The following is an 18,131-nucleotide window of genomic DNA, read 5'->3' on the forward strand; positions in this document are numbered from 1 at the left end:
AATCAATTAAAAACAATATGAAAAAAACTTTGATAGTAGTGACTTTAAAAGGTCCATATAAAAAAGTCCCAGATTGAAGAAAAAGTAATAGTGGTTCCGCAGTGATGAAGTGATGACAGACCATCCAAATTATTGTGAGTAGTGAGCACCTCCACCACAATTAACACTGCCGCTTACCAGAAGTATATGGTTCTTTATTACAGAGAAGCATAAAGCACGAATGACTGACTCTCCCAGTCCAGGGTATTCCAAGATGGATAAAGAGATAAGGGCACTTCTCACAGCTCAAACCAATCCTTCACATCAGCGTCCATAAAAAAATATAAGGCTCGCAATAGTGTAAAACCAAACACTTTAATAAAGCAAATAAAAAAGCCAATTGCGCACTTACATAGTATCAGTGAACAGATCGCATATAAAACTCGAGCCGACCGGTCTCGATACACAACGGCCGATACTTCCGGGACAGACACGCAAAGCGGTGACGTCAGGACGTCGCTCCTCCTCCCTACGCATTTCGTCACTAGGGGACGTGGTCACGGGGTTATTTGTATATTAGTATATTGTTAGTATATTGTTATTTTCATTGTAATTTTTGCACATACTTCCGCATAGGATTGGTGTTAACATTCACTTATTTAAATTTTGGAGATATAGTATGTCTCATTACTGGAGGGACAATGCGGGGTCCTCCCCCATGGGCTCCACTTGGGATGCCTTTAAGGCGACTGTGTGGGGCTCTTACATCTCCAATATCGCCAAACATAGGAAATCCACCCAGGCTACCGCATTCCCATGGTGTATTGTTGGGGACACCTAAAGCCCTTGATCTCCAAAGGATGGATACCACTCAAAAACAACAACTATATTTGTCAGCTAGGTTACATGAACACAGTGGAAAGAATGGCAAATTGCTGGCATATCTTTCTCGTACAGCATACAGTGATAGGTCTATATCACAAATTAAACTCCATGATGGATCAGTCTCATCGGATCCTTCAATCATTAACCAGACTTTTAGGTCCTTTTATGAACACTTATACTTGGCTCCGGTGCCCCCCCTGCTGAGCTTGAGTTGGCAGGTTTCTTTGAATCCATCCAATTTCCCAAATTGGAGGACTCCCACAGACTTATTTTGGATAAACCTCTAATGATTGAAGAAATTACAGAGGCCATATATTCTCTCCCTCCAAATGAGACTCCGGGGTTAGATGGTCAAAAACTACATTCTCTGTTTGAAGCTGCATTGGAGGTAGGGGAGCTTCCCGCCCCTATGTGCAAAGCTTTGATCTTGTACTCCCCAAACATGACAAAGACAAACTATTATGCGGGTCCTATCGTCCAATCTCACTATTGAATAGTGATGTTAAAGTGCTGGCCAAACTCCTAGCAATAAGACTACAGAAGGTTATTCTTCCCCTTGTCCATCAGGACCAAACAAGTTTCATACCTCATAAGAGCACATACGATAACAATCTGCGTATTTTTTTTTTTTTTAAGATATTTTTATTAAACTTTTGAGTCAACATACACAGAGAAAATAAAAGATTTGATTTACAGCATTATAATACTACATAGCACTGTAGTAGATAAACAGTTTTCATTTATCAAATCTCCTGTATGCATTAATATGAATTACCAGGAATGTGCAGTATGTATTTCTCTGATTGCATGACCATCAGGTGGGTGTGTGCTTGGTTCTGGTCGCGTTATCTGTTAGGAACACTACCTATCTAGTTATCTGTCTTGTGGAAGGGTTAACGGGCTGGCCAGCCATCTATTCCAGATTTTGTGAAAGTTTTTTTTTTTTTTTTCTAACCTCGAATGTAAATTTATATAAAGTATAAAAAAAGGTATGTAGCGCTGCCTTTTAAAATACACCACCTATTACGTGACAAATAAATACGTACATAAATGTGCAAATATAGAAAAACACTGTGCATCCATAAACGTGCAAAACACAGTAGTGTATAATATCTAAAAAGTGCAAAAACACATATATCAAAAGTGATACATCCAAATGACATGAAATGTGCAAATATCGCAAACAATATGTGACTGAATCACAATACAAAAATGGCTAAAAAATAAGAAAACTAAAAATAAAGAAGTCCATATGCAAATACAAGTGTTCAAACAAATGTTCCAGTGCTATTCAGTAGCTCAATATCCAAACGTGGCAGTATATCTAATAGTCATGCAGTGTTGTCACAGATGCAGACGTGCTTCACAAAAAGAGAGAGAGAGACAGTCCACCTTCAGTGCTCCACCAGTGCACCCCCGTTTCCCCCAGCCTCTCACCTCAATGTAAGACCCCTTAGGGTCGAACACACTTGTAGGGGAAATTGCTGATTTGGCTCCTTACAGATGATTCGTTCAGCCTCACATTAAAATCCCAATACCAACGATCATGGGGGAAATAAAAGGGACTCTCATGTGTAGAAATGTAAACATTAATGAAATAACATAAAACATCCACTCACATTAAAAGACGGAATCTTGCGCTTGTAAACAAGGGAACTTCTAGTCTCAGCTGCGACCGGAAGTGACGATCGTGACACCTGGCTCCTCTCTGACGCGTTGCGTCACAGACACGTGACTTTTTCAAAGGGTCAAGGAGTCAGGTGTCGATGAAGTTTAAATAGGGCGGGCGGTGCTGCTATAGCAACTCAAAACAACAACTGCCCCATACATTGATACTACTAGCTTCCTAATACAACTTGAAAATAAAAGCATATTCAAACTACATCCACATCTACTAATAACATTACTAAAAACACAAAGTAATTGTTAAAACTTTCTCCACATAAATAAGTGTAAAATAACGTTCTAAATATATCGTTCCACAGACACTGCCATCTTGTGGTTAAATGCCATACTACATAATTGTATATAAGTAATTCTAACTGTGTTCATCTAGTCATTCAAATACATAGCAATATTATAAAAAAAAAAAAAAAAAGTACAACTATACCATAGCAATATTTTAACTATCTCATAGCTGGTCATAATGTTGGTTTTGACTGGACCAATCTATTGGGAAATTAATCACGGGAAAAAAACCCCGAGGGCATCAAACCCCAATGTTATCTATATATATATATATATATATATATATATATATATATATATATATATATAAATATGTATAGAAAAATAAAATATATGTAAATAAAAATAATATTAATAAAATGGCCAAAAATCTTGAATTAATAATTAGAAATAAAACAATTAAGATCAAAGTCAACGTTATGTCCAAAAGGTGTTAAAGTGCATAATTCATGGATCCATTGGGATTCAGCTTGGCTAATCCTAATAATTTTATTATCACCTCTCCAATGGGGCTTGTATTTTTGAATACCACAAATTAATAAAGATGAGGGGTCTTTTTTTATGGAACTTCGCATAGTGTCTCGATAGGCTATGTTTATCAAAACCCTTTTTAATATTTTGAACATGCTCTCTTAATCTCTTCCAGAGTTCTCTTTTTGTTCTTCCCATGTACTGAATGTGGCAAGGACATTCTAGGAGATACACTACACCAAGGATATGCAATTAGCGGACCTCCAGCTGTTGCAGAACTACAAATCCCATGAGGCATAGCAAGACTCTGACAGACTTAAGCATGACAGGCAGAGGCAGAGCATGATGGGACTTGTAGTTTTGCAACAGCTGGAGGTCCGCTAATTGCATATCCCTGCACTACACCCTCACTTCTACATGTGATGAAATCCTCTATTTCGTACTCTTTTTTTAGTCACCATTGAAGAAAAACAGGATTTTTTCTTTTTATTTTCTTTTGTGTGTCAACATGCATAACATTTCTTACAGGGATAGAATCCCTTTCCTTCAAAGAAGGAAAAGGGTTTCTTGGGGGGATCTATTACATTTTTTGCTAGGTTATCTCTAAGGGTGGGCGCTCTTCTGTATACAAACTTCCTCTTAGGTAAGTGATTAGATAGTAAATGGGATCAATTTGGTTTGTGCTAGAATAGGAGAATATGTGGACTTCTTTTTACAACCTATTGTAAAGGAAACTAAATCGTTCTTGAGAGATACGAAACATCTCATTCAACTTTTGAAGGAAATCACATTGGATGAAAGACTCACGTATCTAGTCATAGCCGATGTGGCCTCGCTTTATACTATCATCAACCATGAGGAAGCAATTCAGGCCACTAAGTGGGGATTAAGAAATTTTAGTGGCTTGAAGTGTAAACAGAGAAGATATTTGTTGGATTGTTTACGATTTGGATTAGATTCCAGTTACTTCTGGTTCAATAATAGCTACTATAAACAGATTTGTGGTATTGCCATGGGAGCTAAATATGCTCCCAGTGTTGCTAATTTATATATGGCAGAGTGGGAGGAGGAATCACTATATACTAACTGGCCCCAGCAGTTAATGTTATACAAACGATATATTGATGACCTGATTCTAGTTTGGGTAGGAGACAGGGAAAGTTTGGAAGATTTTTGTTTTAATTTAAATATGAATGTAAAAAATATTAAACTTACATGGGAAATTAGTGCTGAAAAAATAAGTTTCTTAGATTTAGTCATCGAGAGAAAAGATAATAAATTAAATACATCTACTCATTTTAAAACAGTAGATAGGAACAGTTACCTATCGCTGGATAGCTGTCACCACCATAGATGGTTGGAAAATATACCAAGAGGTCAACTCATCAGACTAAGGCGCAATTGTTCGAATGATGAAATATTTCTCCAACAAGCTAGAATAGTTGGAGATAGATTTATACAAAAAGGATATCAGGTGGACTTCATTAATGATAAAATTAATAGTGTTGCACAATTGGACAGGAATATACTAATACAGGATAATAAGAAAAATGCTGAAAAACAAGAACTGGTTTCTATTATTATGGACTATAACATCCAATACAAACAAATAGAAAAAAATTATAAAAAAGCATTGGGGAATTATTAAAACAGACCGGGTGCTTGGTAATCACTTACCTGAGAGGCACAAGTTTGTATACAGAAGAGCGCCCACCCTTAGAGATAACCTAGAAAAAAATGTATTAGATCCCCCCAAGAAACTCTTTTCCTTCTTTGAAGGAAAGAGATTCTATGCCTGTAAGAAATGTTATGCATGTAGACACACGAAAGAAAAAAAAAATCCTGTTTTTCTTCAACGGTGACTAAAAAAAGAGTACGAAATAGAGGATTTCATCACATGTAGAAGTGAGGGTGTAGTGTATCTCCTAGAATGTCCTTGCCACATTCAGTACATGGGAAGAACAAAAAGAGAACTCTGGAAGAGATTAAGAGAGCATGTTCAAAATATTAAAAAGGGTTTTGATAAACATAGCCTATCGAGACACTATGCGAAGTTCCATAAAAAAGACCCCTCATCTTTATTAATTTGTGGTATTCAAAAATACAAGCCCCGTTGGAGAGGTGATAATAAAATTATTAGGATTAGCCAAGCTGAATCCCGATGGATCTATGAATTATGCACTTTAACACCTTTTGGACATAACGTTGACTTTGATCTTAATTGTTTTATTTCTAATTATTAATTCAAGATTTTTGGCCATTTTATTAATATTATTTTTAAGAAATTTTTTTATATTTATATTTTATATATATATATATATATATATATATATATATATATATATATATATATATATATATATATATAGATAACATTGGGGTTTGATGCCCTCGGGTTTTTTTCCCGTGATTAATTTCCCAATAGATTGGTCCAGTCAAAACCAACGTTATGACCAGCTATGAGATATTGCTATGGTATAGTTGTACTTTTTTTTTTTTTTTTTTATAATATTGCTATGCATTTGAATGACTAGATGAATACAGTTAGCATTACTTGTATAAAATGATGTAGTATGGCATTTTACAAGATGGCAGTGTCTGTGGAACAATACATTTAGAACGTTATTTTACACCTATTTATGTGGAGAAAGTTTTAACAATTACTTTGTGTTTTTAGTAATGTTATTAGTAGCTGTGGATGTAGTTTGAATATGCTTTTATTTTCAAGTTGTATTAGAAAGCTAGTAGTATCAATGTATGGGGCGGTTGTTGTTTTGAGTTGCTATAGCAGCACCGCCCGCCCTATTTAAACTTCAACAACACCTGACTCCTTGACCCTTTGAAAAAGTCACGTGTCTTTGACGCAACGCGTCAGAGAGGAGCCAGGTGTCACGATCGTCACTTCCGGTCGCGGCCGAGACTGGAAGTTCCCTTGTTTACAAGCGCAAGATTCCGTCTTTTAATGTGAGTGGATATTTTATTTGATTTCATTAAAGTTTAAATTTCTACACATGAGAGTCCCCTTTCTTTCACCCATGATCGTTGGTATTGGGATTTTAATGTGAGGCTGAACGAATCATCTGTAAGGAGCCAAATCAGCAATTTCCCCTACAAGTGTGTTCGACCCTAAGGGGTCTTACATTGAGGTGAGAGGCTGGGGGAAACGGGGGGTCCACTGGTGGAGTACTGAAGGTGGACTGTCTCTCTCTCTCTGCATCTGTGACAACACTGCATGACTATTAGATATACTGCCACGTGGGGGCGTGGCCAAGATGGCAACCAGCTAGGACGTGTTTGCAGAGAGCTCCGCACCTGGCAGGCTATTTATCCGGCATACATATATCTATCCTCGTGGGCCGGTGAAGCGGTGGTGAGGCTTGGGGATGCGCAGGGGTAGCTCCGGTTCCCATAGGTTCCCAAGCACACAGCACTGGGAACCCCGCCGGGAACCCCCGCTACAGACCCGCGCGGCACGCGGGCAGGCCTACACCAACATGGCGTCTCAAACGGACCACGCTGACACGCCACCGCTGGGTGCTGATCAATTCCAAGCTCTTATGTAAGCTCTCACAGGCTGCCAGACTACCCTAACCACTAAGATAGAGCAGATACAGCTCGACATGGGGCTTATCCGGCGAGATATGGATAAACACCGGGAGCGGCTTACCGAGGCGGAGCGGAGGGTTGGAGACGTGGAAGATGTTACCCGCGACCATGATGCCTCCCTCCGTACCCTGCAGGTGCGGGTGAAGGCGCTGGAATCCAGGCCTGAGGACCACGAGAACAGGAATAGGAGGAACAACCTGAGGTTGGTGGGCCTGCCGGAGGTGTCGGAGGGCCGTGACACCGAAGCCTTTACCGAATGTTTGCTACGTACACTTCTCCCGCTCGCTGAGTTCTCTCCTCACTTTGTCGTGGAACGAGCGCATAGAATGCCGTCGGTTCGTGGCCCGCCGGGAGCCCCGCCGCGCACGTTTATTTTCCGTCTTTTGAACTTTAGAGACAGAGACCTGGTTCTTCGGGAGCCGAGGAAGGTGGGGGACCTGCGCTTTGAAAATGCTAAATTAATGCTCTTTCCTGATTATTCTGTGGAGACGCAGAGGCAACGCAGGACATTCGACCAAGTCAAGGCCCAGCTGCGCACCAAAGGTCTCAAGTACAACATGATGTTCCCCGCGAAACTCAGAGTGATTGATGGAGAATCCGTTCGTTTCTTTACCTCCCCGAGTGAGGCCTCCAGATGGATCGATTCCCTTCCCCGGCAGGGATAATCCTTGATGGTGATTACCTGACTGGGGTCCACACGCATCACAAGCTTCGCCCAGTGGTACGCGGATCGGTTTCCCCCCCCCCCCCCAGCTCTGTCCCTCCATCTCTGAACTTGGAGCTCCGGTTGGAGTGCCCCCCTCCTTTCCATTAGTGGTTTTGGGCAGGGGGCGAGGAGCCGACCTGATATTCTGATGCTCCTTGGGGGGGGTCTATGGGTTCATGTTTCCATATTACTGCCTTACGGGCCTTACCCCTCCCCTAGCTTATGCCCGGGGGGGTTTGCATGATTACTTCTGGACGTGGACATACTGTACCGAGGATGCTGGACCCGTTACTCCGAAGTTGTCGTCCGAACTTTTGGGGGGTTTTTTTCTTTTTTCTTTTTGGTTTTTGTCTCCTTTTTGTTGGACGAGTTGTAACTAAGAATGGGCCCTTGGAACATTCCAAGAGAATCTTGCACTTCAATCTGAGGCGTCACTTATACTATTGTTTGTTCCCCTTTAACTTGTTTTTTTGCCTCCAGGAAGCGGCTGCGCTGGAGTCTGTCTACTCTGCGCAGGAGACTCTGTCCTAGGTGTGCTGGTTGATACGCACCGCCCCCACGGGAGATTTCTCCTTTAAATGGGTTTAATTACGTTTGGTTTGGGTTCTCAAACACCCTGGGGCTGTTTTTCTGGGGTGTGGGGTGGGAAGGGAGGGGAGTTCTGTTTTTTTTTCTGTTTTTTTTGTTGTTTTTTTGTTACATGCTTCCATGTTTTCTGCTATGGACAGCGCTACTATAACGAATGTACAGGGTATATCATTGCATTGCTTAAGATGAGATATTTGTGCCTTGGCCCCGGTCGGGCGGTCATATCCGTTGGTCCCCCCTGTCCTTCCAGGTTATGGCTCCGTTGAAGATCCTCTCCTGGAACGTTAGGGGGCTTAACCAGAAGATTAAACGCTCTCTTGTTTTTGACTACATGAAAAAATATGCTCTGCATATCTGTATTCTTCAGGAGACGCACCTAGTGGGGGGAAGGATTATGGGTTTGAAGAGGCCCTGGGTGGGATACCACTATCATGCCACATATTCCGGCTATGCCCGGGGGGTTAGCGTCCTGATCCATAAGTCCCTTAATTTTGAGCCTCTTGATATTGTTACAGATAAGGACGGGAGATACGTGCTGGTGCACGCCACAATAGACATGATAGAGATGGTGCTGGTGGGTCTTTATATGCCTCCTCCTGCGGATCTGTCTTTACTACATAAATTGACTGCCCTGATAGGCCAATTTCATACTGACAATGTGGTTATAGCAGGGGACTTTAATATTCCTCCTAATCCTTCCCTGGATAGGTTGACGCCTGACCGGGCCACAGACTCTCCAGTTTCTCGCTGGGCACAGGTGTTTGGGCTGGAGGATGTCTGGAGGTGAAAACACCCATCAGATCGCCGGTTTACGTGCCACTCCTCCTCCCACAACACACTCTCCCGTATTGACCTTGTTTACGCTGGTGCCCCCATGCTTCCCAGGGTCCTTGGAATAGAGTTACTTCCTCGGGGCATCTCTGACCACTCCCCACTGTTGTGTACATTGCAGACCTCTACCACTCAGAGGGATAGACTATGGCGATTGTCTAGGTACTGGATTGAACACCCCACTATTGCCTTTGAGATGGGCGGTGAAATCCGGGGATTTTGGGCCTCAAACGTGGGCACGGCTTCTGGGGGGATGGTCTGGGATGCCTTCAAGGCCTATATGAGGGGGTGTTACCTCTCTTCCATTGGTCGGGAGCGTAGGAATGATAGGATCACGGTAGAGGAGGCAGAAGCCAGGGCCCAAGAACTGGAGACCCGATTCACCCTCACGGGTAACCCGCTCACGGCTCAGGATATGAAAGTAGCGTACCGAGAGGTGGTGCTGCTTAGGGTGGCTAAGACAAGCAAACGTCAACTGGCTCAGACGCAGAGGATTTTTGAACAGGGCGAAAAGACGGGGAGGTTGTTGGCCTGGATCTCTAGGGAGCAGGCCCCAATCTCCACTATCCCTCGAATACAGAATAGTGCTGGGACACTGGTGACGGATCCCCTTGCCATTAACGCTTGCTTTGCAGAGTTTTACTCCACCCTTTACTCATCTAGGGTGCAGTACTCAGCGCAGGAGTTAAGTGCTTTTTTAGAGGGGGTGACACTCCCTGCCCTTACTTCTGAGGCCAGGGATGGCCTGGACTCCCCGATCACTCTGGCGGAGGTCCGACTTGCACTGGGGTCCATGCAGCCGGGGAAGACCCCTGGGGAGGATGGGATACCCCCGGAATTTTATAAGCACTACCTGGAAGAGGTGTCAGTTAGAATGCATGATATGCTTACCGCGTCCCTCCGGGAGGGAGATCTTCCTCCATCTATGGCACAAGCCATCATAGTGGTGATCCCTAAACCTGGGAAGGACCCCCAGCTGTGCTCGTCATACCGACCCATCTCCCTGCTCAACTCGGACGCGAAAGTGCTGACCAAAATCCTTGCCAGGCGACTGAATGAGGTTATACTTACCTTGATCCATGAGGATCAGTCTGGCTTTATGCCAGGGAAGGGGACAGATATTAATATTCGCAGGCTTTTTACTGTCTTGGCCTCGGGGGATGCAGAAGGCGGGGAGGAGGTTGTGGCCTCCCTGGACGCGGAGAAGGCCTTTGACTCCGTGGAGTGGGACTATTTGTGGGCAGTCCTCCGTAGATTTGGATTCGGTCCAGCCTTTATCTCGTGGGTCAGGGCGGTGTACAGAGCTCCCACGGCTAGAGTGCGCACGGGTGCGGTCCTCTCCCCGCTCTTTCCCCTCCACAGGGGAACCAGGCAGGGGTGCCCCCTGTCCCCGGGGCTTTTTGCACTGGCAATTGAACCTATGGCGGCTCTCCTCCGCTCCTCTCCTGAGGTTCGGGGTATTGTCCGGGGTCCTTTGCAGGAAAAAGTTTCGTTATACGCTGATGATACCTTGTTGTATCTCAAGGACGACGGAGCCTCCCTACAGGCGGCATTGTCGCATATCGACCGGTTTGGACAGTTCTCGGGTATACGCATAAACTGGGCGAAATCAATTTTATTCCCACTACATGATGGTGCGGGTGGTTCCCGGGTGGATGGGCAACTGCAGAGGGTTTCTCAATTTAAATATCTGGGAGTGGAAATACACAGAGACTTGAAACAATTTATTACCCTTAACCTGAGTCCGGTGGTCACCCAATTGACCCAGAGGTGTATTGGGTGGAGGTCCTTGCCGCTTTCACCAGTGGGACGGGTCAATTTAATTAAAATGTCGGTTCTTCCTCGGTTTACCTATCTCTTCCGTCAGACCCCAGTCCACATCCCGCTTAGATTCTTTAAGAAACTAGATGGCATTGTCTCGTCCTTCGTTTGGAATGGTAGGCCCCCTAGAATAGCTAAAACAACCCTCCAACGGCCCCTTGTGCGTGGCGGTCTGGCACTGCCCTGTTTTCTGAAATATTACTGGGCGGCAGTCCTAGTGACTGTCAGGTGGTGGCTCTCCGAGGGCCCAGTCAACCCTGCATCCTCGTTGGAGGCGGCGTTGTTGGGCTCTTATGCGGAACTCAGGAACCTGATCTATAGGGGACCCCGATCTAACCCTGGGATAACTCTTCCGATGCGCACGACTCTTAAAATATGGGAACTGGTGAACAAAAGGTTGGTGGGCGCAGGGGTGTGGGCCCCGGGGACTCCCCTCTGGGGGAACCCCCGCTTGCCCCATTTTCAATCCATCCCTGATCCGATTGTTTGGGCCAGGCATGGAGTTACAACACTAGGGGACATAGTGTCTCAGGGGCAGCTACTCTCCTTCGATGCTATTAAACAGGCCAGGGACCTCCCGAACCATATGTTTTTCAGATTTCTGCAGTTGCGACACGCCTTCCGATCTCAATTCCCATCTAGAGTGACTCTGGGGGTGTCGGCGGTGGAGGAGGCGCTTGGTCCTGCGGGGGGAGGGACGCGCACACTGTCCACGATGTATGCCGCGCTGACCGTATTGGACGAGACTAGGATCTCCCATTTGTTTGAGCTCTGGCACGGTGACATTCCGGAGCTTACTGAGGAGGACTGGGAGGAGGGTTTACAGCAATACCTGACCCTGGCGATTTCTGCAAGGGATAGGTTTATACAATTGAAGTTCCTCCACCGGGTATATTTTTCACCGGCACGCCTGGCAAGGATTTACCCTGACCGATTGACTACCTGCCCTAGATGCAACGAAGATGATGCTGACTTTTTTCACATGGTGTGGTCCTGCCCTGGGGTAGTGGGATTTTGGAGGGGGGTCCTGGCCGACATTAATGCTGTGGGGGAGCTTACGATTCCACTTAGCCCGCTACCTCTCCTGCTGGGTATCTGTGATTTTTTGGATATCTCCTGGGGGAAGAAACTGTTTATTTTTTACACTACACTCTATGCGAGGAAAGCAATACTACTGCAATGGAATCAACCTCTCCCTCCTACTAAACAACTGTGGCAGTCCCTGGTGAACGCGGCTTTGCCGCTCTACAAACTCACATATCTGGGCAGGAACTGCCCTGGGAAATTTGGAAAGATTTGGGCGGCATGGGTTGAGGCGAAGCATTTGACCATTGCTTAGGCTAGGGGGAGTGGGGGGTGGGGTTTCCCTTTTTTGTAATTTCTGTGGTTTTTTGTGTAGTGGGGGGAGGTCTCGGGGAGGTTTTGCATTCTATGCTGCAATGATTAGTGACTCTACACACTGTTAAGAACTGTCTGTGCTTTCTATGTGATACAATTTGATTATCTGTCTACTCAAAATATGTATGTACCCTGCTGATGCATGTCTGTTTTCTGTTTTTCTTTTGTTTGAAACATAAATAAAAATCTTTGTTAAAAAAAAAAAAAAAAAAAAAAAAGATATACTGCCACGTTTGGATATTGAGCTACTGAATAGCACTGGAACATTTGTTTGAACACTTGTATTTGCATATGGACTTCTTTATTTTTAGTTTTCTTCTTTTTTTAGCCATTTTTGTATTGTGATTCAGTCACATATTGTTTGCGATATTTGCACATTTCATGTCATTTGGATGTATCACTTTTGATATATGTGTTTTTGCACTTTTTAGATATTATACACTACTGTGTTTTGCACGTTTATGGATGCACAGTGTTTTTCTATATTTGCACATTTATGTACGTATTTATTACAGTTATTGATTTGTGTCACGTAATAGGTGGTGTATTTAAAAAGGCAGCGCTACATACCTTTTTTTATATTTGACTAGATAGTGTGGAGAGCATTATTTATGTTAGCAGCTTCCTTTAATGTTAGTGTAGTTTGATTTAGGTTTAATTTTGAGGTTGTGCGCATTAGTACCTTATTCATAGTAAATTTATATAAAGGTATTGAGTCATCAGTTTTAGCCACAGGGATTTTAGGGGTGTCTGTGATCCTTTCCATGACAATAGTATGTTTTTTCTCGCATAAAAGTGGAGGATACGAAGAAGTCTTTTTGCATGGGTTGAAATGTGGAGATCCCCAAAAATTCCCTGCAGGCAATTTTTGGGGTGCAAAATGTTTGGGAGGCCCATCGTTGATAAAATGAAAGTCCCCACTTCCATCCAAAAGTGCTGGACTATTGAGCAGGTCCAGAAACAATGTAAAAAATCTGACGCCTGGCCACATCCACTAAAGCATTCTGCTGTGGGTGTTAGTCCCAGTTTATGTAACCTAGCAGGGGTTAGGTGGGATAGATTAATTTTTTTTATATTAATGATGCGGTCCTTGGATGATATTACTGACGTCTTGTATGTATCACTAAATTCTGACCAGTCATCTTCAGTAAGTGTAGAGTCCATAAGGGTCCATTTTATTTGAGCCATTCAAAATATGAGGTTGCTATCAGTCATGAGGACAGCATAGTATGTGGGAATAAGTTTAATGGGGTCAGGGTGTCGCAGAAATTTCTCTAACTGAGGAATAGCTATGGGATTTTGTAACGAGCCGAATTGGGTACGTATGGCATGCCAGAGTTGGTAGTAGAAGAGCATATAAGAGCATGACAAGTCAAAATGAGCCCGCATTTGTTGGAAGGATTTAAATCCCTGTGTGTCATATAGATGGCACAGGTATTTAACTCCCTTGGAGTACCACCGTTGAGGGTCAGGTAAAGAGTACAGTTCTTTATAGTTAGGGTTAAACCACAGAGGGTTATTAGGGGACACCGACCCTGGTTTATTTGTAATCTTGGAGACAATCATTTTAAACAGGGATAGTGACGTAGTTAGCATAGTTGTGCCTGGGTAAACTAAAGCCCAGCCTCTGTAGATGATATTATTGAGTGTCTCCAAGGAGGAGGCAATGGCTCCTTCAGTGGACGTGCAGGCATTTTCTGCAACGGGGTGGAGCCAGTCATGGATATGAACCATTTGGGAGGCTAAATAATATAAATAGAGGTTAGGAAATGCTAACCCCGCTAGATGCGCCGGCAGCCGTAGCATTTCCAGTGCTACCCTGGGGGATTTACCATTCCATAAAAATGCCGTGCATAAGGTGTATATCCGTTTAAAGATAGATCTAGGATCCTGCATGATGCATTGGCTAGTATATATTACAGTTTGGGTAAATACATAATTTTTAGGACGTTAGCCCTTTCCATTAAATCTAAGGGAAGGTCCATCCATTGCTTAGTCTGCGCTAGTAGTTGGGTCAGTAAGGGACACAAATTGTTTTCAATATATGTGGATAGGGGTAGTTGCACTATGACCCCCAGGTATCTGAAAGAGGACACCACTTGTAGTCTGGAGTCTGGGTATATCTGCACCGTTGCATCTGGGTCCAAGGGAAAAAGGTTAGATTTGTCCCAGTTCACCCGGAATCCAGAGAAATCACCAAACTTATCTATCTCTAGTAGCAGTGTCTTTAGTGAGTCCTGAGTATCAGCTAGGTATACTAAAGTGTCATCTGCATATAGCGAGATCCGCTCTTCTATAGTAGCGATAGGGAGGCCTTTAATCTGCTGAGAGCAGCAAATGCGTACTGCCAGCGGTTCCACAGCCAGGGCTAATAGGAAGGGTAACAGTGAGCACCCCTGCCTAGTGACTCTAGTAATGGAGAAGGTGTCTGTAGTGTGTGAGTTAACTCATATGCGAGCCTGTTGGGAGGTGTAAAGGAACAATACAGGGGCCGTTGTCGGACCTGAAAAAGATAGGACCATTCCACACTGTCAAAGGCCTTACATGTGTCCAGGGACACAATAGTTCGGGTAGAGTCTTGTGGATATTGAAGATTCTTGAAGTCTCATAGATCTGCCAGGTATAAATTGATCCTTGATCACATCTGACCAGTTTCGCAACAACAGTGTTTAAACAGTTGGCCAATATTTTGGCAAGGATCTTAAAATCCACGCCGATAAGAGAAATTGGGTGATATGAGTTAGATTTAAGTGGATCTTTGCGTGGTTTCAGTAGTAAAATAATCAGGGCTTCCCTCATCGTGGGGGGAAGAATTCCAGCTGTTAGGGCTTCATTATATGTTTTCAGAAGAGAGGGACAAAATAAGTGCTGAAATTGGGAGTACCACTCAGCAGGGGAAGCCGTCTAGGCCTGGTGTCTTATGTGCTGGTAGTTGCGAAATGGCCAGCGTGATTTCCTCAACAGAGAGAGGTGCCTCTAAATCTGTACTGTCCTCTTCTGAGAGTGAAGGGAGTGATATTTGGGCCAAGTAGTCACTTAGTTGGGAGTCTGTGTATTCTGCTCTCGATGAGTATATATTTTTATAAAAGTCCCAAAAATGTCTCCATAATGTCTCTAGGGGCGTCACTGATCTGTCCCTGTGCAGTAAGAATTCGGGGGATTGAAATGGGGGAGCATTCAGGTCTGGCCAAATAAGTCAATAGGCGGCCAGCCTTGTTACTGTGCTCAAATGATTTTTGTGTGGTATGTAGCATGCGTTTTTGTGTAAGGTCTAGTAAACGGAGCTCATATTTTCTGTGACACTGCAACCAAGAGTCTCTGTTAACTAAACTAGGGTCAGAGGTATAGGTATTTTCTGCGGGCGTCATTTCAGCCTCTAGTTCCACAGTATGTTGGGTATTTTTACGTAAAATGCCAATAATAGACATAAAGGTACCCCGCAACGTGGTCTTAAAAGCCTCCCACTCAGTGAGTCTACTGTACCAGTATTTTTGGTCCAGTAGTTCAATATACTCTTCCCACATTCTCCCTGTACTATCTCATCCTCCAACTAGTATGGGTTTAGGCGCCACACAGTCAGGCCTGATTCTGGAAGGAGAAGGAGATCCACCACCAAGGGAGCATGATCTGATACTCCCCTAGGTAAGTAGGATATGGCAGATACCACCGGGAGAGTATCCCATGTGCCAAATGCCAGGTCTATACGGGACATGGTCTGAAAAGAGTCCAAATGGCAGGAAAATTGGCACTCATCTGGATGTTTCCACCTCCATAACTCAGTAAGTCCATGCACTTGGGCCCAGTCAGTGAAGGGGTGATAGGATCTGTCCCCACCCCCCCCCCCCCCCCCCAGACGGTCCATGGCTGGGCTCATTACTGCATTAAAGTCAGCTACATATAATAGTGGGCCTGGGGGCCTAGACAATAGCAAAAGCAACAGTTTTACCAACACATCTGTGGAGAATGGGGGAGGTACATAAACGGTTACCAAGGTAAAAGTCAATTTGTATCGTAAGGACGACATATCTACCTTCTGGGTCAGTTTTAATCCGCAAAACCTTGGCATTTAGAGATTTAGCCAGCAAAATTGAGACCCCTATGGAGTAAGCCGTATGAGTAGCATGATAAGATTGAGCCAGCCAGGGCGGCCTAAGGGAAACTGTTTTAGAATCAACAAAATGTGTTTCCTGGAGACAAATAATGTGGAGATGTTGCTTCTTTAGGACTGAGAACACTAGGGAGCGCTTCTGAGGTGAGTTCAGTCCTCTAGTGTTCCAGGAAATTATTTTTAGCTGTCTGGCCATTGCACAGTATTCAGTATTAGGTATATATTCTGAGGGCTTGTGACATAGGCACACCATTGCATGCCATGCCGTCCGGGATATATACAAACAGAGACATACAGTGACACAGTGGTCATCAACCCTGTCTTCAGGGCCCACTATCAGGCCAGGCTTTATGTATTACCTTGGGGAGATGCAGACTAGAATACTGCAATCACTGTGCAGCAAATGATATCGCCTGTGATTTATTTCAGTTATCTTGCAAACCTGGCCTGTTAGTGGGCCCTGAAGACAAGGTTAATGACCACTGCAATAACAGGTATAAGGCACAATTCAAGTTAAAGCAGCACAAATACATATGAAAATCCAAAGTACAAAAGAAAAAAGTGTTCAAAAACAGAACCAAAAATAAGGTCAGCCAAAAACAGAAAGAATTTGGAAGGTCCTGGAAAACCCCGTATCCTCCTCCCCACTCGGCCAACCCAAATATAGCAAGCCTTGGATCCCTGAATGTAGAAGAAAAAACCTTCACTTAAGTAAAGAGAGAACTGTTCCATGGCCTCAATGATAGTGTTTTATTCCTGCGCTACCACTGGTGATCTATCAAATGTCAGGGGCTGCTGCTACTACCGGAATGGATCACACCGTATCCACTTAATATGAAACTAAAAATATGTTGGTATTGCGCTGCCCCTATATTAAATAACCCTCCGAGGGTGATAAGTATAATGCCTAGTTACATAAATCAATAGTGTAATATAAAAAAAAAAAATATATATATATATATATATATATATATATATATATGTCTACTGAATAATATCAAAAAGTGCAAAGTGCTACATTAAATAAAATAAAATAAACACACCACAGAGGTGATAGAATGCAAATAAATGAAAATCAAGTGAACAAAGGTAAGTAACTAAAAACAGTCTCTTAAAAAATTACTATTTTGATAAAGTGCAGAGAAAAAAAAAAAAAAAAAGTAAACGCACTACAGAGTCAATTGAAAACCTCCGCGGAAACACAACTGCTTCAATTGAGTGCAAAGCCAAAAAACAGTGAATTGATCATAAAGTGCCAAGTGCGTCTTATAAATGTGCAAATAAGTAAACACTCTCCAGAGGCGATATAAGTGAACCACCCTAATAATAAACAAATGATATACAAGAAAATAAGAAAGAGTATACCTAGACCAAAAAGAGGGTACCCTCTCCTGATCACATGGGAATAAACTTTAGAATAAACAAAAAATATATATAAAAAATATATATAAAAAATATAAAATATATATATATATAAAATATATATAGTAGTAAACGCAGTACAGAGCCGGCTGTAACATACGTTATATCACAATGAATCCGGCCTCTCTAGATTAAATATACATATTGAAATCCATCAAAAATAAAAAGATATAAATATTCAAGTCCATAAATAAACAACAGTCTCCTTTAAGTGCAAGTGCTTTGTGCAAACTTGTGCAAATTCAACTGAGGTGTGGATCTCCCAGTGCTTAATCCCGCTGTGATCACACTTTAGTGGGCAGTGACCCCTTACCTATAGCAAGGAGGGATTCGCATAGAGGTATATAG

This window comes from Lithobates pipiens, unplaced genomic scaffold, assembly GCF_037356315.1.
Source record: "Lithobates pipiens isolate NorthernLeopardFrog02 unplaced genomic scaffold, aLitPip1_a1.2 Scaffold_19, whole genome shotgun sequence".
NCBI classification, from domain to species: Eukaryota; Metazoa; Chordata; class Amphibia; order Anura; family Ranidae; genus Lithobates; species Lithobates pipiens.